We start from the raw sequence: 27,197 nt of genomic DNA on the forward strand, positions 1-27,197 counted from the left end.
AAACCGGGAACAATCCTGCAGGAAGGCATCTACTGCTTCCGCACCGGGTCCGGTTTCCAGCTGTAAAATCGGGGAAGTTGGGCGTTCCACCTGGACGCAAACAAATCCATCACTGGAAGACCCCAAAGATCCGAAATCATTTGAAACACCGAATGATCCAGCTTCCAATCGCTGACATCCCGGAAGTTCCTGGAGTGCCAATCCGCCACAATGTTCAGATCTCCGGGGAGATACTCCGCCATGACAGAAATCTGACGTAGAAGGCAATAGCTCCAAAAATCCTTCGCGAGATCCGCTAGGACTTTGGAGTGAGTGCCCCCCATTCGATTGATGTAACGAACCGCAGTCGTATTGTCCATCCGTAGAAGAACACAAGAGACTTTGTTCGTGGTGAATGAGCGGATGGCGAACGAACCCGCAAGGAGTTCCAAGCAATTTATGTGGAGATGAAGTTCCTCCTCCGTCCATCTGCCTCCCACCGAGAGGGAGCCGCACCGGGCTCCCCAACCTTGGCGACTGGCATCCGATTCGATCACCAGATCCGGACGGGAGCCGAATATCGCTTTCCCGTTCCAAGCATCCATGTAGTCCAACCACCATGCGAGTTCCGACCTGGCCTCCGTGGACAAGGAAATGAGTTCCGAGTACGTGAGGCCATTGCGAAGATGGAATGCTTTTAGTCTCTGGAGAGCCCTGTAATGAAGCGGGCCTGGAAAAATGGCCTGAATCGATGAAGACAGTAAGCCCACAATCCTGGCCAATTGACGGAGGGAAATGGGGTCCCGACGGAGGACCTTGCGAATCTCCTTCTTGATTTTGGAAATCTTCTGAGAAGGAAGATGTAGCGTTGCGTCCGTCTTTTTATCAGAAATCCTAGGAAAGTCAATTCCTGATGGGGGACCAAGTCCGACTTCTGGGAATTGATGATAAACCCCAGAGACTGAAGAAGAGATATGGTCACCTGAAGATGTCGCAGAAGGAGCTCCTTGGACTGATTCATTAAGAGAATGTCGTCCAAGTAAATTATTAGATGGAACCCCATGGTTTGGAGGTGTTCGACAACCGGTCGAAGGAGTTTGGTAAAGCACCATGGTGCTGATGACAGACCAAAGCAAAGGGTACGAAATTCGTAGACTTGATTCTTCCATAGAAACTGGAGGAAACAACAATGCGGAGGGAAGATTGGAACCGAAAGATACGCATCCTTCAGGTCCAAACGAACCAACCAGTCATTCTGAAGTCAGAGGTCTCTTAGTAGATGGATACCCTCCATCTTGAAGTGTCTGTAAATCAACCATTCGTTGAAGGAACGTAGGTTGATGACTGGTCTGAAACCTTTGCCTTTTTTCTCGACTAAAAAAATGTTGCTGAGAAAACCGTGCGGATGGAGAGACGCGGGAATTATTGCGCCCTTCATCAGCATAGCCTGAACCTCTAGATCTATGAGTTCCTGTTCTGCATGAGAAAAAGTCAGTGGACGAGGACGAGACTCTTGGACGGGGGAACCGTAAAACTCTATGTGAAATCCTTGAACTGTTTCTAGAATCCAAGAGTCCGATGTTAGATCTGACCAGGCCTGAAGAAACAAGGTAATTCTCCCCCCCAGACGAACTGGAGAAATGATGGTAAAGCTTACTGTTAAATCCTTTGGAATTGGACTGGTTGCCACCACGTCCTCTGCCTTGGCCCCTGCCATCTCGGGAGGGGTAGAAGGAACCCTGTCGTCCATCATTCCATCCGTTGTTCCTTCTTGGTTGGCCTCTGTTAGAGCCTTGCTGGAACTGGCGGCCGGAAGAGCGACCCCTGCCTCTGCCGGCCCCGCCAAAAACCTTCTTCGGGAACATTTTCTTCATTGAGGCTTGAGCCTTGTCTAATGCCAAGAAGGTTGCTACAAATTTCCCCAGTTCTTTGACAAAGGGATCTCCAAATAAGGCACCTTGCGCCACTGCACCCGCTTCAGAGAAGATAACTCTTCCCAACTTGGGGTAAATTTTTAGCAAAAGGGAACGGCGACGTTCCGCGGAAAGAGCACAATTGGCATTGCCAAGAAGGCAAATCGCTCTTTGAGCCTAACCCGCTACATCCTCTACAGGAAGAGGCATACCTGTCTCCTTAGAACGATGTGCAAGCTCTATTATTTTAGTTAAAGGTCCAACAACGTCCAGTAACTTGTCCTGGCAAGCCTTCCAGGATTAGTCTATGCCCTTTTTGGGTTCCTTAATGTACTTGGCGAAAAAAGTGCAAAGCTTAGGGTCTATCTCGGGTGTAGCCGCCACTCTATTTGGAAGATTAGGCCGTGGACACTCAGAGCGTAGACGTAAGCGCACATCTTGGGAAAGAGGTTGACGTAGTTTGGCGGCAACATAATCAGCAGTAGACCTTTCTGGAATCCATTCCGAAGAACGGGGTCTATAAATAGTGGTGGGATCAAACATGTCAGGTGAAACCAGTTCACTATCACCATACTCTGAGATATTGGATTTAGGGCGCCAAGACCTACCAACATCTGCCATGTCTTCAGAGGACTCATCCTCGTCATCATCATTGAAACCCTCCTCATCATCTTCTCCCTCTAGGGAGAAGATGATGAGGTCCTGGGTGGTCTCATCACCAATATTTCCGGGTGAGTCGTCCCCCCAGTAGGGTGCGCTTCTCAGCGTGCGCGCACTCTTATGAAAAACTTCTGCAAGTCTGCTGAAGCCTTCCAGGTGCCCCGCGCTACGCTTTCTGGCCGTGTGTGATGGCTGGGAAGGCACACCACTGGGCCCAGCCCGGCTGTCGCCTAAAAAGTTAGTACCTTTGAATACATGTGCAGACAGCTTATTGACACTGTCCTGCAGAGAGGCCAGCGCCTGGGCAATTGCCGAAGACAGGAGTCTGTCCACCTCTGCAGGAGGGTGCAATAGGGGCTGATTAGGCTGGTCAGAATCTTCTGCCAAATAATCATGGTCTTGACGAGTTTGCATTTGTGCAGAGGGATGGGCCACCAGAAGTACACCCCAAACTAGATAATAGGGGTTTTTCCCCAACACAGGCACCCACAGAAGTCGACAGTAAAAGAAAAACAATATTTTTTGTGATAAAAGAATTTTAGTCACAAAATGTAATCTTGCCGTAACTAATGGCGTCGGTGTGGGGAAGAGACGCAAATGACTAAAAACTGAAGCGCTGTGCCTCAGCGCGTGTCCGCCACAAGCGCGAAAAGCGCTGTGGAGAAAAAGCCGGTCGGCGTCAAAGCCGACACCTCAGACCTGCGCACACGCGCAATTAAGACGCTCGGGCTGAAAGCCTACTGCGTCAGACCAACAGAAGAATTAAAGCCTATAAAGCAAGGCAAGGTCTAAAACAAGTAGCGTATAAATATAAGCGCTGTCACAATAACTCCCTAATAATGCCACGCCACAAGAATAAGGAAAACTGGACATATCTTGACGCAGTAGCAATGAAAAAAGAGGAAGGACTACCGACGTGGGATCCCTATATGCTGTTGTGTGGACTGTGATTGGCTATATGTTTCCATGACTACCGCTGCCATGTTGGTTAGGGTAGCTTCATGTTATGTTATTTCTTATATCTTTAAACGTGCTGTCCAATAAAATGGAGAAAGGACTAGCAAAATCCTCGCCTCCGCTTCCTGACATAGAATAGAGCCCGCCTTTAAACAGCTCCGGAACGAAGTCAGTCATGTGACCAGTCATGCATGGCCACAGAAAGCCACAGAAAGCGGACAGAGACTCAGCCTATTTCTTAACAGTATCCCCCCCACCCCCACCAAAGGCCTTCCCACCGGGCGAGGTTTCGTAGGACGGCGCAACAAACGCACCAACCTAGGGGCATGCACACCACTAGCTGGTTCCCAGGTCCGTTCTTCAGGGTTATATCCCTTCCAATCCACTAAGTAATACAGCCTCCCTCTCCTACGCCGTGAGCGGTGGCGGCTGGTGACATTTGAAAGTGGTGAGGCGTATAAGTTGTGGTGAGTGCACTGTGGCGAGCCCGCCCGTCATAAGGGATGGATATTCAGGAGGGGGGGGAGAACTTTTTTTTATAACAGTGTGCAAATGTTGCATTTTCAAGCAAATTTTACCCTGGTGCAATGTTGTCCACTCTGCTGTCACTACCATGCAGTGTCACCAACATGTAGTGCTATCCCTGTTCTGTCACTACTGTGCAGTGTCACCATCGTGCAATGTACCAACCTGTTGTCACCATCACATAGTCTATCCCTCCCAATGTATCACTATAGTGTAGTTTAAGCAATGTTTAGTGTCACCTTAGTGCTATCATTAATATGCCATTCTCGTGCAGTGTCAAGACAGCTATCCACACAAGGATGGTGTGACAGTGCAGATACCCTGGGATACCCGGGAAAGATGCTTAGCTCCTAAGTCAGAAGGTGAACAACACGATGATGGAGTTCTAGGCTTGGAGCCTGCTCATTGCAGGTAACGCAACCCCTATTGTTGGCATGTGTGCGGGGGAGCAGCAATCATGTCATTAAACCCCCCCCCCCCTTCCTTCTGACAGGAGCTGCTCAACAAAATCACCACAACCCCCCTTAGCCCCTCTCCTACCCAACGTTTCTCAACACAGGCTGTAGCAGCACTACCTACACCAGCAAACAGCTTGTTTGTAAGAGTGCCATGCATCTATAGGAGAGAGTGATGGGAGAAATAAAGAGCAAAATAAACAATAGAGGAATAGGCATCAATACACCACACACGCACACATCTATCGCAACCACACAAACACTTTGTGCATCAATACCAACTAAATACACAATATGCACACTACTTCACATACACAGGTACACAACAGACTCAAGTATTTCCACACTAACCGAAACACACACAAACAATATTTCATGCTCATCTATTTGTCTTTAGTCGTGATAATGTTGTTTCCCCCTTACTTGCCACAATTCGGGTTAATTTGACCCAGTTTTATGTGATCCGATGCTTTTCTCCTCATGGCACTTTTCTTCGAATTGCACTCATATTCATGTAGAACGTTAACTTAGAGGGCACCTGGCAGACTGTCGTGTGTCCGTGACCCCTGGAAGCAGAAAAGAGCTCCCCCCCCGCCTCCTTTGTCTGCCTTAAAGCTGGTTTCGAAGCGGAGCGAGCCAGGCAACGGCGTCATAATCTGTGCATCTTAATAGCTTGACCTTTGGGATACAAAATACATTAATAAAGCTCAAAGTCAGCACACGCCACGTAGCCCATTGATGGACCCAATTGGAGGGCTGTAGATGGTGGATAGAGAGAGGCCTAAAATGTTTAAAACTAAGAGCAAATTCCCGGAGCAGGACAAACCAAAAAAAAGCCAAAATAATATAACTTAAAAAAAAGCCCGCCTGGGCCTTACCTGCGCTGGTGAACTGCTGACTCCTGAGTTCACTTTTGTCCCGACACCCGCAGTCCAATCAGTGCTGTGGCAGCAGCAAGCAGCAAACATTGGGACTAGCTGCTGCCAGGGGTGCACTGCAGTAATGCTGGACTGTCTCGGGACTCTCGGAGACGGAGTAAGTTCTAAATGCAGTCCGTGTCCGTCTTGCTGGAGTCAAACTATGGCTCTTAACACAGTTAAAAATGGCTTCCAGTGAGTTCCGCCACAGTGGACAGTGTAGACTCACGTGCCCAAAGCAGTCTGAGGACGAGTCTGCACAGACTCGATTCCTTAGCTTCCCGCCTGCCACACCCCTTTACCAACTCGTTACAGGGTGAGTCCCAGCACGCCCTGTAATGAGTTGGGAAAGGGGTGTGGTGACAAACTCTCCACTCCCTGATTGACGTGGAGGGTTAGCGATATCGGGCTTGGTATTAAAACGCCTGTGGCTAACTTTACCTCCACGCCATTAGGGGGTGGAGACTGGACCATGAAGCTAGGTCTTTGCCGAGCTGATGACATCACAGCCTTCAGGGCTGTGAGGTTGTCAGCCAGCAAACACTTAGGCTTCTTTAGGCCCACCCAGGGAGCATGCAAGGAGACTGTCACGTGATCCAGACTTCAAAACAGCCACCGTCACCGCAGCTTTATCGATGAGTGGGGCAGACAGTGCCCTGTGTTCACTACTGGCAGAGTATAATTTAGAAGACTACTAAAATCGGGTACTTTTTTATTTAAAAAAATATGAGCATTCATTGAGCACTTCTTTTGTTGATTGTAACGGGGGCGGAGCCCCGACGCCCATATGGAGAAACCGCCACTGGCCGTGAGTCTAAAATGGAATTTACTTCAAACTCCTCCTGACCTTCAACCATGAGGGGGGGTGGCGGTGGCAGCTTCTGTGTGGATCTAACGTATGGTTTTAACAGAGAAGTATGAAACACAGGATGTACCTTATAATCCTCGGGCAACTCAAGTTTCACTGCCAATGGATTTATCACCTTAGCAATAGGAAAGGGACCCATGCAACGAGATTGTAACTTCCTGGATCCCTGAATCCTAAGGTTCTTGGTGGCCAACCACACCTGATCTCCCACTACATAGGAGGGAGCTGGCACTCTATGCTTATCAGCCTGTGTTTTCATTGTGTCCTTAGCTTTCTGTAACTGTTCATGGGCTGTTGTCCAAATGTGACTCAATGACTTACTCATAGCATCTATAGCCGGTACGTGTCCTGTAGGCTAAAGGGAAATAGCTTTAAGATGGTATCCCATAGAACAATAGAAAGGAGTCATCCCTAAAGCAGAATGCGTGCTGTTGTTATACGCAAATTCCGCTAAAGGAAGAGCAGTAACCCAATCACAGGACAAAGATGTCACAAGACATCTAAGGTACTGTTCCATTGTTTGGTTTGTGCATTCCGTCTGTCCATCAGACTGCGGATGATACGCAGATGACATCTGTATCTCCATATGTAACAATGAACACAGTTCTGTCCAAAAGTGTGACACAAATTGAGCGCCTCTATCTGTTACTATGGCTGACGGCAACCTGTGTATCCTTCCACTGAACCCATAAACACAGTTGCCATCTCCTTAGCTGTAGGGATCTTAGGTAATGGAATGAAATGTGCCATTTTAGTGAATAAATCCACTACTACCAAAATAGCCGTATACCCAGACATAGGAGGAAGATCTGAAACAAAATCCATGCTTATGGTATGCCACGGGGCCGGCGGAACTGCCAAGGGCTGCAACAACCCATAAGGCTTGGAATGTGAGGGTTTACTAGTCGCACAGACAGGGCAAGAGATGACAAACCCCTGAACGTCACGTGCCAAGGTATCCCATCAAAACCATCGCAGACATAACTCCTTGGTCTTGTGAATTCCAGGATGTGCCACCAAAGCAGAAGAATGGCACCACTGAAGGACTGACTCCCTTAGTTCAGGAGGGATAAACAACCGACCTTCGCGGTATAATAACCCATCCTGAATTACAAATAATGATTGTGATAACCAGGGAACAAGATCTATATTGCTCAACCTACTCTTCACAGAGGCCATAAAGTCATCTGCAGAAGCGACCCCTACAATCTTCTCACTTGCAATCATAGGTCTTATTTCTTTCTCATATCCCATTTCCATCTGACCCACATGAATACGAGACAGAGCGTCTGATTTTACTTGCTGGGCTGCAGGTCTGTAAGTAATAACAAAATCATATCCGTTAAAAAACAGAACCCAGCGCATCTGTCTCGGGGTCAAAGCTCTAGCAGAGCGAAAAAACTCTGGATTTTTATGGTCCGTGTATGTTGTTACCGAATGCCGAGCCCCCCATAAATAATGTCTCCATTCCTCAAATGATAGCTTGATAGCGAGCAACTCCCTTTCAGCCACCGTGTAATTGCGTTCAGCAGGTAACAATGTCTTCGAGAAGAACGCAATTGGATGCATAAATCCGGTCTCAGCGTCCCTCTGTGAAAGGACCTCTCCTACCGCACATAAGGAAGTGTCTGTCTCAACGTAAAATGGCAGGGCAGGATCAGGATGCACCAACACGGGTGCAGAAGTAAATTTATCAATCAGTTGCTGAAAAGCGGATTGTGCCTCAGATGACCAGACAAAAGCAACTCCCTTTTTCAACAATGACGTCATCGGAACCGCCACATCTGAAAAATGTGAAATGAACCGCCTATAGAATTTTTTTTTTTTGTGTAAGACTTTTATTAGAGATCGATAAGGTTACACAGCGTCACGCCAACAACCCGGAGGCTGGCCGCTATTAGAATGAGGTGTATCTTGAGCAAAGTGACGTAACGTTCAATGTACAATGCAGCATTATATATGGCATAGATCAGCGTGACGTAAGTATGTGTAACAGTAGCAAAGCAATTTATCTTACATATTTGGGGTCTATAGACATACAGTGTGCCATCTAAGGAGAGGTAGTGGCAAGGTAACAGTACATGTGTACAGGCATTACGATGTGGGAAGCCACCAGTGCGGATCAGGCAATATCTGTAGATCCTTTTCTCCCCCCCCCAAAAAACAACAACAAAACCAACTCAGGTGCAGAGGAGGAATATCGAACGGGCATACCAGGGCTAGTGTGGAAGGATCTGTGCATCCGGGCAAGACGTCCCAATGCGGATGTGCAGTCAGCAGCAGGGAATACATCGGGCAGGCAATACACAACTGTGTGGGGAATGATGGGGGGAGCAGACTCACACATGGGGACACCTGGCCAGGGGAGGGATACAGCAAAACACGGAGATACATCAGCATGAAGGCCCAGACAGAGCAACGTCAATCACAACTCGCCCCAGTGGGGTGCAGTCATACGCAGGTCGCACCCTTGAGGAAATATAAATTTTTTGGTCATGTTATGTTCCCTAGCGCGTACCCCACCGACTCCATGTACCAGCTTAAAGTGCATGTAACTTCCCTCCTGTGTCAGCTATGAAGACGCAAATACATTTGCGTCCAACGTTAACGTGTCCTCTTTCAGATCCACCCTGAATGGATTATATAGTCCGTTCCTAAGTATGCTATGCCACCGTCTTTTTGTAGTGTACTTTACATGTTTTTCTCCTCTGGCAGAGTAGGCCCTGAATTTCTGCCATCGAGCCTCTTTTCTGGCTTTTTGACTCTGACAGCCTCTGCCCAGGCTACCTCTGTACCCGTGAACTCTGACTTACTTCTAGCGCGGCCCCTCGCGCTCAGCTCAGCCTGCTTTCTGCCAAGACTGACTATAACCTTCGAGTTATCTGTTCCGCTCCTCGAAAATGCATTCCTGCCTACTAGCTTCAGTAAACATCCTCTCCAGCTGCAGAGCCAAAGGGCCCACCCGTCCCAATGCAAGTAATTCATAGCCTCTGTTACCATGCTTCCATGGAAGGCCCCGTGCCCCCACGCTTCTCATGCAGACACTTAGGCGCTTATACACGCATCTACAGTTAGCATAGAATAGCTTCTGCCCTAGAGACCTTTCCGCCCAGATAATATGGTTCCTAAACATCAGATATCAGATATGATAGAAGTACAAGTTGATCTGACATGCCAGACTTCTGTCTCTTTCCGTCAGTGTAAATGTCAAGTCCCCTGCACCCCTCCAATCACACGTCATGCAGCTGCGCGCGCATCCAAGCTTCCGATTTCTGCTGACATTGCAACAATTCTGTTAGTGCCACCCCTTTGTGACACCTATTTTGTGACGTTTCTAGCACCCACCTCCAGTTCACGCCTAGTTCACGCCTCTTGATTACGTACTAGTACCACGTGTATACTGTTATCTTGTCTTCTCTCAGCTGTTACGCCTCTTGCACTGTTGCTTATGATATGAATTAAGTATATAAGCTATGTATTGTTAATAAAATGGAGCGCTCTATCCCTTCTGACACCCCTGTGGTGGTCAGAATCCGATATCCTGGTCATGACCATTCCTTTTTAAGGAATAAAACCCCTAAGAACTCTAACACCACGGACTCTGGTTTTTTTCTTTCCGATCTGAGTTATTATTGATTAAGTACTTACCTGCATAGAAATTAAGAGAGTAAATTAATTATTTACGTCATTTTGGCGCCCGAATAGGGACCCCTCCCCCACCTCACGCGCCGGTTGGCGCATTGCAAGCTCTGTCCCCTGCCATCAGTTAGACGGAACCTACGCGTACCGGCAGGATTTCCTGCATCTCCCTCTGGCCCACGGAGGTGACGAAGACTGCGATCAGTGCCCAGACGAGGCGGTGAGGAGTGCGGAGGATCCCGACCAGAGCCTAGCCGAAAGAAGCAAGGTCCGAGGTGTCAAGAGGCCCACCAGGTTTCCGAAGTTTTCCGAAATTTTCCGAAGTTTTCCGAAGTGTCGAGTTGAGTCCAGTCCAGTCGAGTTTTCCGAGGCCTTCTGTTTCCGTGCTTCCCGGTGAGTACCATTGCTGGGACGTATCTAGACGGGTTTGGGTACACAAGTCCGGTCTGCACTGTTTTTAGGCAGTGTATCTGTACTGTTTAGCAGTATATCCAGTATTCTGAATTTCTGCACTGTTACACCAGTGTATCTGTACTGTTGAGCAGTACATCCAGTATAGGGGGTAGTCATCTATGTCTCAAATGTCTTCTTATGTGATTAATGTCGTGGTATGAATGTGACCGTTTAATGTGCATTATTGTGTTTCTCGTATAAACTAGCTGTAACCAGTATTAAGGAGTAAGGATTGAGTATTCAGTAATAAGTAAGCAAAAATGCCGTTTTTCAACAAGTTAAAGCAGATAGGAACTAGGAAAGGGATACTGGAGGAAGAAATTCCTATCCCCCCTAGGGACACTCCAGGTAATTTTATGTATCATAAACATGGCATAGATGCCATATTGTATCTAGACTTATGGGCCGACTATACCAAGCATCTAGACGAAAGACACAGATGGCCCACTACCGGAACATGGGATGCCGAGTGCATCATGAAGGTAGAAGAAGCATTATGGAAAAAGAAAGCTAGACAATCTCAGAAAGACGCCATAGAATTTTGGCGTAAAGAATCCCATAAGCGTGCTGAGAAAGCACTCCGTAGAGAAGACAGACTTAAAGAATCAGGAAAAGCCCAAGAAAACGAATTAGTTATTGAAGGGATCCGAGTAAAAACAGAACAAATAGACCGTGCCCGAAACAATCTCGTAAACGGTATGTATCTTGCGGCTGAGGGTTCACCTGAGGCCCTATCAGAAATACCGAAAAGCTTACCGCCACCATTAGTTCCAACTAAAGTAATGCATAAGACTACTAAAGACATATTCCTAAATTCTTATCTAGAGGATGTAGCACCAGGTTACACCAATCTGCCTGTTCGTGCCCTGCCTCCTGACAGGGACGGGGGTGGCACTCCGCCCCCAGATCATGTTCCGCCGGTACCGCGACAGACCTCCCCCGCTCCGCCAGCCCCGCCACTTCCCGCACCCAAAATTGACCTACCGAAGCAAGGCCTACCTGATCCTACTAAACGACAAATTCAAGTTCAGATCCAGACTCCGCAGGGAGATAATGCCCAAGCATCCGCTTCAGGAGGTGCGACCGCGGGTCTTCGGACCCCGCCATTAACACCCAGATTCAATCTCAGGGACATGCAGAGTCCTCTCACGTTCAAGTCACCCCGTCTTGACGCACTCAGAGAAAACATTTCCGTTTGTAGATATGATCCAGTACCCGGTAAAAACGATCTAATGATATTGGCATCACTACGGTTAAGATCTGCCACTGATATCTTGTTATGCTATGTAGGAATGAAGGACCGTCTAGATAGAATATATGAGTTTGTTCAGACAGGGAAAGACCCTGACAGTATCAAGGATGCAATGGAGAAACAGAAGGTTGACATTCAAGCACAGATACTACGATTTTTCATAAATTGTTTAATAAGAGAACGAGACAGGCCCGGAACAGATCAAAGTGAATTAGATGCACTGAACAAGTGGGGTCAAAATATAGCCGATGGAAAACATGACAGGGGGGCTTGCATAGCCAGTATGTACAAGAAAATTAGAAAAGCAGTGATAACGGTACACCAGAAAGGGAATGACAAAGCTTCCTCCGAGGAGGAAGAAGAACTTGAAGAACCAGAAAGAACTACAGATACTATAGCGTATGTAGGTAAGGGAGCTTACCTTAGGAAAGGCATCCGTCCGGAAAACAAGAGAGTTTTTCTCTCTGCTTTAACAAACCCGAATTCTTCTGAACACCAGTTCCAGGAGACCGATAAAAGACTACGAGAAAGAATGGGGTACCATGTACTCAATTCGATGGATGAACAAGAACTAGCCCGGTCAGCCATCTTATGGGCCGAAAATCCAGACATATATAATGATGATACCTTAGCACAGACGTTTCTAAACCTTTCCCCAGACGAACAGAAATTAGCAGGTGTATACATGATTCAGCACCTCCTCACGAAATATAGAAATAAAAATTCCGATCCAGGTCCCTTACACGAAACATTAGAAGCACTACTCATGGATAGATGGAGAGGTTTCAGTACCAAGTTAATACAAATAATTCTAGAACAACGACATAAATATAACACCTTCATAAGCTCTGAATATGTTCCCGCCCCACCTCTAGAAAGGAAAACGTACCACATGCAATGCGGTAGTGGCATTGAAAGTCAGAACCCCTTACGAGAAGTACACCCAGTTATGGGTACGGATCACACCTTGAAACGTGTATATGTGCACACGCCACTGACTAAGTTAGAACTGTTAGAAATGAAGAAACTAGTTCCGTGTCATGATAAAGACCCTGCAGGTTTTCACAGAGAGCTTAAAGACATGTTACTAATGGGGGATTACACGTATGATGATATCATGAAAATGTTGAAGGTGCTGTTGCCCACGGGCATTTACGAGAAATTAAAGGAAAAAGAATGGGAGGTGGGGGACACAAAGATTGCATGGGCAGAAATAGAAGACGAAGAAAGCAAACGGGTCCCAGGGGTAGGCCTTGGGGACAGGACTAAAGCATTACCCGGATTAATAGTACAGGTTCTGCCAAGATTATTGACAACTAGAAAGGAAGATTGGGACGCCATCTCGTCCTGTAAACAGAAACATGATGAAGATACTAGTGACTTCTATTCCCGATTTGAGAAATGTTTCATTATAAATAGTGGCCTACAACCAAGCAGCGAGTCATATCCACACCTTTTTGTATCAAAACTAGTCGAGAACTCCCTACCATTAGTTAAAAACAGAGTGTACAAAGTTGAAAGTACTTGGCAGGCAAATACGCCATCCCAGATGTTACAAATGTTACAATATCATCAGAACAGAATTAGAGAAGAACAAGATCAGGAACAGAAACGTATGAAAGACACCAAGATGAAAATGTTAGTAGCTCAGACGGTCCCAGCCGACGGCCAGAGAAAAGGTGGGACCCAGACAAGTCACACTACAGCTCCCGTTAAAGGGACATGTAATTATTGTAAACAGCCAGGTCATTACGTACATGAATGCCCAGTCCTGAAACATAACATTTCACAGGTAAAACTAAAGAAAGACCGCATCCGCCTAGACAAGATCAGGTCCAGCAACAGACCTCACAAAATGTACAGCCAATGCAGAATACACAGCCTATGCATGCTCCATCTCATACAGCACAGACAGTAGCAGGACCACAGCCCATTGCCGCGACTCAGCAAGTTTCACAACAGATGTACCAGTATGCCCAATCTGCATATCCAGATTACCCCCGATATACATGAAACAGCCTAGAGAGGGAAGGTGGTTTGCCTCTTATTGAAATTCCTGTAGATCAAGAAGGTCCTTATGTACACAGTCACGTATTGGGAAAAGACAGAAAGTTTTTAATTGACACAGGGGCAAGCCGCACCACAATCAGTCATAATGAAGTCCCAGGGGCACCCCTCTCAGGCTCACAGAATGTTTCCCTTGGATTTTCAGGACAGCCTATTGTAAATGAAGTATCGGAACCAGTACCCTTGGCTGTGGGTCCATTGTCACGAGTTACAGATTTATTACTTACGAACTCATGCCCAGAGAACTTGCTAGGAATTAAAACTCTGAAGGCTCTAGGAGCTATAATATGTTGTTCCCCGGAGGGAGTTAGACTCTTTCTACGGGATTTCAAGGGTCATTATGTTTTACGAGAATTTGATGTCAGATTGAAAAATGTACCAGATCACCTATGGGCAAAAGGCCCAGCTGACGTAGGTTGTATGCATATCACCCCATACCGTGTTACACTCAAGACAGGAGTTGTTCTACCCAGAATCAGACAATACAAGTTACCACCCGATGCTGTAGTGGCTTTACTGAAAATCATTGAAGAGCTCATTGCCCAGGGAGTGGTCGTAGAGACCGACTCCAATATCTGTAATTCACCCATCATTCCAATTCTTAAACGTACAGACCCCAATGCACCGCCAGCATATCGGCTGGTGATTGATCTTCGAGAACTGAATAAATGTATTGTACCACAGTACCCTGTGGTCCCCGATATCTCTTCCCTATTGACTGCCATTGATTCAGAAGCAACGTTCTTTACTGTAATTGATCTCAAGAACGCTTTCTTCAGTGTACCTATTGATCCGGAGAGCCAATATCTCTTCGGATTCAGTTTAAATGGACGAAGCTTCAAATTTTCCCGCGCACCTCAAGGATTCACAGAAAGCCCCAGCATCTATAGTCAAGCACTGAAAAGACAACTGGATTGTGTTCAAATGCCAGCTAACACCGCTTTACTGCAATACGTCGATGATCTACTGATCACCGCACGAAGTGAACCCGAATGTGAACAAGCATCACTGACAGTTTTACATTTCCTGGCCGACAAGGGACACAAGGTGTCTCCTTCGAAGCTACAATTCTGTGTTCAGCAAGTTGTATACTTGGGTCACTTGCTGTCCAAAGTGGGGAGACAGCTCACTCCCGATCGTATTCAGTTAATTGTAAACATGCCACGACCCCAGACACAAAAGGAAGTGCGGGCCTTTATAGGCCTCACCTCGTACTGCAGACAATGGATTCCTCAATATGCATTTCTAGCTAAACCACTCATCCAGTTAACGACGCAGGAGGCAGCAACTTCGATTGCCCTCCCTTGGACTCAGGAACACACACAAGCCTTTGAGGAATTAAAGAAAGCATTATGCCAAGCACCAGTTTTAGCGACACCATGTTACAGCAAACCGTTTACACTTTTTGTTACAGAACGTGACGGTACAGCATTGTCTGTCCTCACTCAAGATCAGGCAGGTTCACATAAGCCTTGCGCTTATTTTTCAAGTACATTGGATTCCGTAGCACAGGCACTCCCTGCATGCTTAAAGTCAGTAGCAGCAACAGCGTTAGCAATAAGACAAAGCGATTCAATTGTTTTAGGACATCAGTTAACAGTTCAAGTGCCACACTCTGTAGAGGTTCTTTTAAACAGAACCCAAACTCAGCACTTGACTATAGCACGACTGACAGGTTACGAATTAACACTATTCCAGCCACACATAGAAATCAGACGCTGCAGCATCCTGAACCCAGCAACACTGTTACCTACCATTATGACAGATCCAGCCCCGCATGATTGCATAGAGATCATTAATGCAGTAACAAAGCCCCGACGAGACTTAACAGATGTTCCATTGACAAATCCTGACCTGACACTTTATGTGGATGGTTCATGTATGAGAACAAGTACAGGAGAATTAGTGGCCGCGTATGCCGTGACCACTGAAACTGAAGTTAAAGAAACACATCGTATTGATACACTGTCCGCTCAAGCGGCAGAGCTCATCGCTCTGACCCGAGCCTGTATTCTAGCCAAGAACAGAAATGTCAACATATACACTGATTCCCGTTATGCGTTCGGAGTTGTACACGACTTCGGCATGTTATGGCAAGAACGAGGTTTCCTGACCTCTCATGGTGCCAAGATCCAACATGGCCCCCTCATTCAAGCACTGTTAGAAGCAATACATCTGCCATCAGGCATATCCGTCATGAAGTGTAAAGCACATACTAAAGTCACAGATTCTGTTTCCCAGGGTAACGACCTGGCAGACCAGACAGCAAAACATACAGCACTGACTCACACTCAGACAACTGATATAACAAAGACGACAGGACCAACACACTGTATGACAGTCAGGGATCCCACACTAGATGTTATCGACATTCAGACACATGCTACTCCAGAAGAAATACAGAAATGGATTGAACAAGGAGGGATCCAAACAGATCAAGGTTGGGTGACGAAGGGAAAATCTACATGGTTTCTCCCTGACTCTATGGTTCAAGTCATGATAAATACAGCACATAGTCCAGCACACCTAGGAGAGAAAGTGATGTTAGACAGTTTACAAAATCTTTGGAACAATAAACACTTACGAGCAGCAGCGAAACAGAAAGTGCGTACTTGCATGATCTGTTGTCAGTTCAATCCAGGTAAAAGCGTCCCTGTAGAGCAAGGTGGATTTCATCCTCCCGATCACCCTTTTGAAGTCCTCCAGATGGATTATATCCAGATGGACCGTTGTCGAGGATTTAAATATGTCCTCGTAGTTGTTTGTGCTCTGTCCCGCTGGACCGAAGCATATCCAGTCCCAGATTACACTGCTCCGACCACTGCCAAACAGCTGGTTCGTGAATTCTTCCCACGATACGGCTTGCCTCGTGTCGTGTACTCAGATAACGGTCAGCCATTCTCATCTGCATTAATGAAAGAAGTTTCTTTATTACTGGGATACCAGTGGAAATTCCATTGTGTCCGACATCCTGAAGCCGCAGGCCTGGTAGAAAGGCATAACCAGACACTAAAGATACGCCTTGCAAAAATATGTCAGGAGAAAGGGGTCGACTGGATAGTCGCCCTGCCAGTGGCACTATTCTACATGAGAATGGTTGCCCATTCGAGATCAGGGCTATCCCCGTACGAGGTGGTCTTTGGCAGACCACCGAATATGTGGGGGACGCCCATTCCGAAAAAGATTACTGATGTTGATTGTAACATGTTGACAGATTACCTTGCCTCCTTGATGTCTGCACTCCAATCATGTCGTTCACAGGTTGCCGCAGCCTTCCCTGACAACACTGATGTAAAGCCACACGACGTCCGTCCTGGGGACATCGTATTAGTGCGAAATTTTGATAGAAAGAGTCCGTTGGAGCCCCGCTGGAAATCGCCGAAGACCGTCCTTCTCACCACGAGGACCGCCGTGAAGATCGAAGGGAGAAAGGGGTGGGTTCACACGAGTCATGTGAAAAAAAATTTTGGACTGAAACCTGATCGAGACTCGTCCACCCCCACCAAAGACTGTGTCGAGCCAAAAGACTTTACAGAATCTGAACGAGAAAAAACTCCCCAAGAAAAGTACCGTATGAAACTCCGATCTAGCAAGTCAGACAGTTTAATTGTTTAAGTCCTCCCCTAGGTGAATCGGTTAAATAGTTTCTGACATGTATCCCCTAGATCGAGATAGAGAGAGAGAGAGAAGCCAAGAAACGTACATACTGTAAATCACTTCGTAGTCACTGTATAGTGACACTATTAATCATGTTTATTCTGAGTATTTTAATTATTGTTGCTAGCATCCTTTTACCTATCTATTGTCCTATTTTCAAGCGTGAACAATCTGTTTACAATATATCTGCTGAACACGCTTTTAGTGAGTTACCTCCACACGAACTTTCCTACAGACTTGCGCTGCGCAACAACACTTTTATTAGTATGCTACACCATTCTCATCAAACTAACAATGCTACAGATTGCTGGATATGTGGCCGACTCCCTCCCTACCAGAATTACAAGGGAGCTCTGCCCCTCTTTCCGTACCCATTCACTCACAATGGCTCTTGCGGAGCATGGTTTAAAATAATAAATTCCTTAGATCCTGATATTGCTGTTTTCGATGGGGGCTGGGTTTGGGGAAACCTGAACTTGGTCCTGCTCGACGTCTGTTACCCTGATAAGGAGGGACTACCCACTAGAATAGGAACTGATCTAGAAAATGAAGTATATGGATTAGGTAATTATACAATTAGCCTTATGATTCTTACTGTTGAATCCGAAGCCGCACCAGTTCTACCCATTATGTCAGTATTGCCAGTCACTGGTGAATTATGTATCAGGAAGAAAGGTTCAGTACACTTAGGTCATAGTAAATGCACTACTGTGATCGAATTCAGTGATCATGGAAAATCGTCCTTTAAAGCTATTCGTCATTCTTACTTTGTTTGTGGTCATACCGCATACATACGTCTACCTCCAGATTGGGATGGTACCTGTTACATTGCATTCCTTCTGCCACCTGTTTTCCTAGCTCCCCCTGATTACCATAGAAATTCCAATCTAGTAAAGAATAGACCCAGAAGAGATATCCCACTTGTCGACTACACAGAAACGGCATGGGAACAGTACACCGATTTTAATAAAGGATTCTTTTTCTTTTTAGGACCTGTTCAGAATAGTAAATTAATACGTAGATTAACTAGAACACTTGAAGCAGTAGTGAATGAAACTGCCTCCGCCTTAGGTAACTTAACAGAAGAGCAGTCCGCCATGCGGGTTGTTGTCCTTCAGAATCGTCTTGTTATTGACGTCATCTTGGCAGATAGAGGTGGAGCTTGTAAGGTCATCGGGTCAAGTTGCTGTGTTTTCATACCACAAAACGCACCATCAGTATATCAAGCTATCACACGTCTCCATAAAATTGCAAATCAGATACATCAGAATCCAGGCACCTGGACTTGGTCCGGTTGGTTCTGGACAACGTTAACAGCTTGGGGATGGAAGATCCTATCCTTCCTAGGCATTGGCCTAGTCCTACTATTCAGTTGCTGCCTGTGCCTGCAGTGTGGGCCAGCGATTTGTGGACTATGTGCCACCTCTTGTATTGAACATTCCAGTTTTCTCTCAAAACGTAAACGAAAGAAAGAAGAACAAATGATGTTACAAGAACAAACTGATCGATTCATGAGGATCGATATATCATGAAGGGTCCGTAGGGAACAAGGAGGGAATGAGGAAATATAAATTTTTTGGTCATGTTATGTTCCCTAGCGCGTACCCCACCGACTCCATGTACCAGCTTAAAGTGCATGTAACTTCCCTCCTGTGTCAGCTATGAAGACGCAAATACATTTGCGTCCAACGTTAACTTGTCCTCTTTCAGATCCACCCTGAATGGATTATATAGTCCGTTCCTAAGTATGCTATGCCACCGTCTTTTTGTAGTGTACTTTACATGTTTTTCTCCTCTGGCAGAGTAGGCCCTGAATTTCTGCCATCGAGCCTCTTCTCTGGCTTTTTGACTCTGACAGCCTCTGCCCAGGCTACCTCTGTACCCGTGAACTCTGACTTACTTCTAGCGCGGCCCCTCGCGCTCAGCTCAGCCTGCTTTCTGCCGAGACTGACTATAACCTTCGAGTTATCTGTTCCGCTCCTCGAAAATGCATTCCTGCCTACTAGCTTCAGTAAACATCCTCTCCAGCTGCAGAGCCAAAGGGCCGACCCGTCCCAATGCAAGTAATTCATAGCCTCTGTTACCATGCTTCCATGGAAGGCCCCGTGCCCCCACGCTTCTCATGCAGACACTTAGGCGCTTATACACGCATCTACAGTTAGCATAGAATAGCTTCTGCCCTAGAGACCTTTCCGCCCAGATAATATGGTTCCTAAACATCAGATATCAGATATGATAGAAGTACAAGTTGATCTGACATGCCAGACTTCTGTCTCTTTCCGTCAGTGTAAATGTCAAGTCCCCTGCACCCCTCCAATCACACGTCATGCAGCTGCGCACGCATCCAAGCTTCCGATTTCTGCTGACATTGCAACAATTCTGTTAGTGCCACCCCTTTGTGACACCTATTTTGTGACGTTTCTAGCACCCACCTCCAGTTCACGCCTAGTTCACGCCTCTTGATTACGTACTAGTACCACGTGTATACTGTTATCTTGTCTTCTCTCAGCTGTTACGCCTCTTGCACTGTTGCTTATGATATGAATTAAGTATATAAGCTATGTATTGTTAATAAAATGGAGCGCTCTATCCCTTCTGACACCCCTGTGGTGGTCAGAATCCGATATCCTGGTCATGACCATTCCTTTTTAAGGAATAAAACCCCTAAGAACTCTAACACCACGGACTCTGGTTTTTTTCTTTCCGATCTGAGTTATTATTGATTAAGTACTTACCTGCATAGAAATTAAGAGAGTAAATTAATTATTTACGTCACCCTCACAGGAGGTCTTAATTACAGTACCAGAGATGTCAACTCATATCATCAGAGATCTCTACTGCAGGCGAGTGCCCAGAAGTGGGGGAATCTGCACGCTCTCGCGACCACTGCACGAAGGGCTCCCATATGTCCTTAGGCCGAGAAGCGGTGGGCATCGTCTCCCAATAATGCTCAAGCTGAGCGTTGCCATATGTGACATCCCGTACCCACGAGGCAAATGTAGGCAGCACCTTACGACCCCAGTGCACCGCCACCTGTCTCTTGGCATAAAGGAACAATAACGCATGTAACTTCCTATGTTTGGGTAAGGTGTCCTGAACATATCCCAGCAGTCCCAGAAGCGGGGATGGCTCATCAGTTCTGTGCAGGATTTGATTAATGGCAGTGAAAGTGCTGGACCAATACTCCTCAAGTTTAGGGCAGCTCCATGCCACATGCAAGAAGGATGCATCTGCGCAGCCACACTTCCAGCATGTAGCGTAATCTCTGATGCCCATGCGGTGCAGTGACAACGGCGTGCGATAGTACCTGTGTAGAAATTTGAAGTGCACCAATCTCAATCTGTAATTGGGCGATAATGCAGTAAGTTGTCTGCAGCAGTATTCCCATTGCTCTTCCGTTAGGGGTGTCTCCAGGTCAGCGCTCCAGGCCTGCATAGAAGAAGGCACAGTGACCGGGAATTGCTCTTGCATGCAGTTGTATAATCGAGAGACAAGCTTTTTAGGAGAGGGTCTCGAAAGTAAGTTTCGAAGGGCAAGGAGCTGCGGCGGCGCCTCTGGGAAGTGGGGCCACAATGCCTTGCAGGATTCCTTGAGGGAATGATACAGGAATAAGTCCGAGAATGACTCGGGTTGACCTTCCGTGCACAAGCCCAGGTCCCTGAAGGTCCCGTTTGGGTACAGGTCAGCAAAAGTGTGCAGGCTCTGCCCTCGAAGTGTGAGGACGCCGCCCCCATCATGCAAACATGGCATCATTGGGTTACCACGTAGCGGAATGGCCGGTGCGTATAGCAGGGGGAGCTTCGCCCTGTTGCGCAGCTCGCGCCATGACCAGCGGAGCATGTCCACAGTGTCCACGTCTTTCGACGGGCGGGAGATCTTGCCATATAGTGCCACGCTCAGTGGCGATGGGGCCGCCACAGCCAGCTCCACCGCAACATGCGGTTGGTAGGGGGTTGGAAAGGCCCAAAAGTGCAGGAATTGTGCTTGCGCACACAACGAGTACAATTTCATGTCAGGAGCCCCCAGGCCGCCTTGGCGCAGCGGGAGCGTGAGTAACGCCCAAGATGTTCTCGCTTGGCCACCAGCCTATACAAGCGTCAGCAGCAGCGACCGCACACGCGCATGGAAGTGCGCTGTCAAGGGTATCAGAATATTTACAAATAAATATAAACATTTGGGGAGGACCACCATCTTTGCCAGTGCTATTCTCGCGACCAGAGACAGGGGGAGTTTACTCCAGATTTCCACCTTCCCTTCCAGCCAGTCTACTGCTCTGCCAAAATTCAGGGTCCACAACTCCTGGATGTCACGGCTGATCCAAATCCCTAGGTACTTAACTGCGTCCGTCTCCCAGCGCAGGGGATAGTCAGATGGTGATTCCCTGGTGGTATCAGTTAATGGAAACACGACAGATTTGGACCAGTTAATGGACACACCAGCTAAGCCCTCAAAACGGACAAATTCTCGCAGCAGGGGGTTCAAGTTCTCAGCAGGGTTGATAACGTATAGCGTGACGTCGTCTGCATACAGGGAGATCAGCAGACTTCGGGAACTGAAGCCTATCCCTCTTGCAGTATGATGTTGTCGGACTCTGGCCACAAGGGGCTCCATTGCTATGGCAAAGAGCAGTGGGGATAAGGGACAACCCTGCCTGGTGCCTCGAGATATGGCAAAAGGCTGAGAGATGAGCCCATTCACGCTGACCCGTGCTCTGGGTGCGTCGTATAACAACTTAATCAGAGTTACGAAGTTGTGGCTAAATCCCATCCTGGCCAGAATCCTGAACAAATAGGGCCATTCGAGCGAATCAAACGCTTTAGTGGCATCTAGGAAAATCACTGCTGCCTGTATAGAGGGATGTAGGTAATGCAAAATGGAAAAGATCGTCCTGAGATTATGTGAGGTAGCTCGACCAGGGACAAACCCAGACTGATCCGGTAGTGCCACCATCGGTAACAGGGGCTGAAGTCTGTCCGCAATGATCTTGGCATAAATCTTAACATCAACGTTTATTAGGGAGAGAGGGCGATATGAGTCGAGGACCTGGCAGTCCTTGTCTGGTTTCAGCAATGTTATGATTAAGGCTTCGCGCATCGAGTCCGGTAGGGACTCCAACTCCAGGGCTTCAGCAAACACAGAATGAAGTTCTTCGGCGTACGCCTTATAAAAGGCTGTCGTCAGACCATCCGGGCCCGGGGCTTTATTCGCAGGCATGCTCTTAATCACCTGGGCTATATCCTGGACAGTGACAGGGACATCCATATAACGGCGGTGGAGGTCATTAAACCAGACAATAGCCATGGAATCTAGGAAGCTTTCTAGGGAAGCTGGGACCGTGGGCTGTCTAGTAGTGTATAGGGATTTGTAAAACTCGGCAAATGTGTCTAACACCGCCTCCTGACCAACGATAAGTGTCCCTGCATTATTCTTGATGGCGTGTATGTAATGTGCTTGTGAGCAAGGGGCAATCAGTCGTGCCAGTGTCCTGCTCGGCCTGTCCTCTTCCCCATATCTGCGGGCCTCCGCCTGCTTCCCCAGGAATTTAACCTCTCGTTGAGCTTCCTCATTAAAGGCTATCAGTTTGGATTTCATCTGGCCTGCTAACTCCGGTGAGGGGTCCCGGCAGAAGGCTAGGTCCAGCTCTTTTAACTCTCGTTCAAGCTGGGCCAATGTATGACGGATAGCCCGCAGCACCCCTGCCTGTCTAGCGATACATTAGCCTCGAATCACCGCCTTGAATACGTCCCACACTATAGCTTCTGATGATGCCGAGCCCTCATTCTCCTCAAAATATTTTATAATATCTGTCCTACTTTCTTCAGTGAAGGCAGAATCTGTGAGTGCATGGGGGGTCAGGCGCCATGAAAACGCTCTCTTAGGAGCATCGGGTACCCTCAACTCCAGCAGGCAGGGGGCGTGGTCTGAGAGTGATCTGGCCTGTATATCCACCACCACCGCCCAGGACGCCACATCCGGAGACACAAGCCAGTAGTCCAGGCGGGACCAGGCTGCATGATGGTTCGTAATGCATGTCCCCACCATTTCCTCAGGATGACTAGATCTCCACACATCAGACAGCAAACCCTCATCCATCACATCAAGAATCGCCTGGCGCGCTCTAGCATGCGTGGGTCTCCCCGCTCCTCTGCGGTCCAGCTCATCATTAAGTACCACATTGAAATCGCACCCCAAAACAACCTGTGAGCAATCCAGCAATACTATCTGAGCCCAAACACTTCGAAAAAAGTCCGGGTCATCTACATTCGGGCCGTAAATGGCTGCTAGCACCAGCGGCCTGCCCTGCAATGAGCCGTGCACAATGACATATCTCCCCTCCTTATCCAGTATACTTGCATGTTCCCTCCAGTCCAAACCCCTACGGATAAGTATCGCCACACCCCTAGCATAATTAGAGTAGATAGCAGAATACACTTGCGACCACCTAGAGTGCTTCAACCTTGGCGAAGGAGTGGAGTTGATGTGCGTCTCCTGTATGAAACAAATGTCCACATTATGTCTAGCAAGCATCCCATGCATCAGCCTAGCTTTTTTGTAGTCCCCAAGAACCCGAATGTTCCATGTCCAAAATTTAACATCCCCCATTGCCAGATTCCTCCAAATCCACAAGGTCCAGTCCAGTGCCTGCCACAGCGTCCCCCAGCATTCCCACCCGGAGTAAGCACAGAAATGCCCCGTACATAGCAGTTGTCATATGGTATCCTCTTACGCACCAATTAGCAGCAACTAGTAAACGTCCCAACACTCCCCACCACCCCCCGCCCTCACCAACCCCCCAATCAGGTTGTGATAAATCCCTCCCAAAGTCACGCATAGTGCGTTGGCAAACTAGAAACAGAAACAGTGGGAGATACCCCATGGGGGCGTGGTGCTCCCAGCATACACCCCTGTTTGCACAGGGTGGCTGCACATGAATGTGAACTTCCACAACTCAAAGGGTGTCCCGCCCCAGGGGCGGACACAGGCGTCCCAGCAGAGCATAGGGTTGGTAACATGAATCAGCAGCCTCGTCTACAAACGAGTGCCTCCCCTCAGTATCCAAGTCCAGTTCAAATCAGGGTAGGCAATACATGTGGAAGCGCAGGGGGAAGCAGATCATGTGAGCCAGATGAGAGAGTTCCGACCAGATGGCACCTCAGAGTTCGTAACCAAAACATGCTCAATCATTATCACTGAGTTGACCAGAATCATCCCCCAATCTCGGCGACTTTCGTCTCGCCCCAGGACCGCAAACGTGCTTAGCGAATTTCAGTGCCGATTGCGCATCCGCAAAAAAATGCGCGGTGCTCTCATGCATTACCTTAAGTTTCGCCGGATACAGGAGCGAGTATTGGACCCCGGCCTGTAGTAACAGTTTCTTGGCCGGCATGAATTCTTTCCTGGCAGCCTGAACCAGGGGGGTAAAGTCAGGGTAAAAGGAGATATGATTGCCTTTGTGGGTGATCTTACCCTTCTCCCTGGCGAGTCGCAGAATGAGGTCCTTGTCCTGGAAATTCAGAAGCTTGGCGAGGATAGGACGTGAAGATGTGCCCAACGGCGGCTTCTTACCAAGTGCTCTATGCGCCCTTTCGACCGTGAAAACCTGGGAAAGGTCCGGATCAAAGAGTTTGTGCAGGAGGTCTGTCACATATACCTCCATTTTGCCAGTGTTCGCCGTTTCCGGAATTCCTGTGATGCGAATGTTCGATCTTCGGGAGCGTGCCTCCAAATCATCTGCCTTGGCACGCAGGGACTCTAGTTCCCTCTCAATGTTGGTGATATGCTGTTTGGTGTGTTGTTGAAACTCACAGCACTCAGTGTTTCTATTCTCCAGGCAGTCCAATCTAGTTTCGTGAGCGTCCACCTTGGTTTTAACAGATGCCAGCTGTGAGGACATGGCATCCAATTTGGTGTCTATGCTTTTCAGGCTCGATCTGACCTCCATCATTAGTGCCCCAAAATCAATGTCTGCTGCAGGCCCCTGCGAGGAAGACTCATCCTTATCTTGATCCGTCGTATTTTGAACCGCCTATAGAAATTGGCGAAATCTAAGAGGACCTGTATATCCTTGACGCTTGATGGCATCGGCCAAGTAACAATGGATTCAATTTTACATGGATTCATCTGAATCCCTTCTGCAGAAACAATGAAGCCCAAAAACTCCACGCTTGAGGAATGAAATTTACACTTCTCTAGCTTCACATATAGCTGGTGTTTAATTTCTGCAAAACCTGGGTGACATGTGAATCATGCTCCATACTGGTCTCAGAGAAAATCAAAATGTCATCGATATAAACTATGACACTTAAATCCAAAAACTCTCTCAAAACCCCGTTAATGAAAAACTGAAAGGCTGCCGGAGCATTACATAAACCATAAGGCATAACACGATACTCAAACAAACCAAACTTAGTTTTAAAAGCAGTCTTCCATTCGTCTTTATGTCAAAATCGGATTTCCCTTTGGGCACATTAATATAAAGACATCAACTAATATAGACAAAATCAACATCAATTATACAAACATAAAGACTTGGAGCAATGCATTGAAGAACAAATTTATGTTAAAGCAAATGGGTTCAATATGCACATTTTATTAATACATTTAAAAATAATTAAAAATTATATAAAACTTTGGAACACAGAGAATATAAGAAGGAACAAATCAATTATATAAATTCATCCAATCCATTTCCTAAAGGAAACAAAGGGAAGGTACAATTAAGGTATATTCAGCAACAGTCAGAATACTCCTAAATCAATATATAATGTACTTTTCCCTTAAATTCTAAGTTCGACGCGTTTCGACGGACAATTGACATATAGCCGCCTTCATCAGGAAAGTATTGACTGTCTTCCCAAGAAATCTGAAATTAAATAAAATATGCCTTAGAATCTATACTCACTATGACATAATTAAACTTTACCCTGTGCATAAAAGTAAAACCAACTGAAAAAACTGAATAAATGTCACATAACCATTGGTCCAATTTAACACATAATAATGTCCATTTCATACATTGATATAGAAACTTACACTGACATTTTCTAACATACAGACATAAAGATATATATATATATTTTATTTTTCTCTGTTCGAAGCTTATACAAATGTACATAACTCTATACATGTGGTCCACAGGGATAGATCCAATTCACATCGTTCATTGGAACAGGATTTTATGTATGCGCAAAACCTTTTTATACATAGTCCACAGGAATAGATCACATTCACATTTTCCCCTATGGACATACTGCACATAAATGTGCCACTGATTGCTTGAGCGTAGTAGTCAAGTTGGTATATTAGTTGCTACACTTGGTTTGTCATACAGTCATGGCAACTTATTTGGTATAGAAGCCACCACTGGGCTTTCACGTGACTATATCTCTTCAAATTAAAGTTGTAGCTATACATTGTATCCCACACGATTGAGGATAACATGGTAAACCTTGTGATTCGATATGGTTCATCTTGGCTAGTGGTTAGAAACATAGGACACATCTTCTAGGAATCCGACTAGAGGAGCCTCGTCAGACACTAACCTGATTAAAAGGCTCGCCTTCAAAGTTGTGGAGTAATGCCACCCTCCTCGTACATGGAATTGATATTCTCAAGTATTACGATGTCTTTTTAAAACCACCGCTAGATCACTGTAATATATAATAAATAATAAAAGGACAGTGATATATATCTCCTTGGTCCCCATACATGTAGGATTAAGATAAAGAGTGTGACGACTATCTACATATTTACCCAGTAGAAATTTAAATGGGAATCTAATCTTTTAGCTTTCTATGGCATAATACTTGGCTTTATGATTACCAAGCAAAAAGATAGTCCACTAGTGGTTTGTTT

The 27,197-nt window shown here is 46.7% G+C and overlaps 1 pseudogene; it reads right to left on the bottom strand.

The window, feature by feature from the left end:
• Positions 1 to 1,229: 1,229 nt before the first annotated feature.
• LOC147724826 (uncharacterized) lies at positions 1,230 to 22,934 on the bottom strand (annotated as a pseudogene).
• Between the last annotated feature and the right edge of the window lie 4,263 nt (positions 22,935 to 27,197).

The sequence above is a fragment of the Lissotriton vulgaris genome, chromosome 4_1 (assembly GCF_964263255.1).
Source record: "Lissotriton vulgaris chromosome 4_1, aLisVul1.2, whole genome shotgun sequence".
NCBI classification, from domain to species: Eukaryota; Metazoa; Chordata; class Amphibia; order Caudata; family Salamandridae; genus Lissotriton; species Lissotriton vulgaris.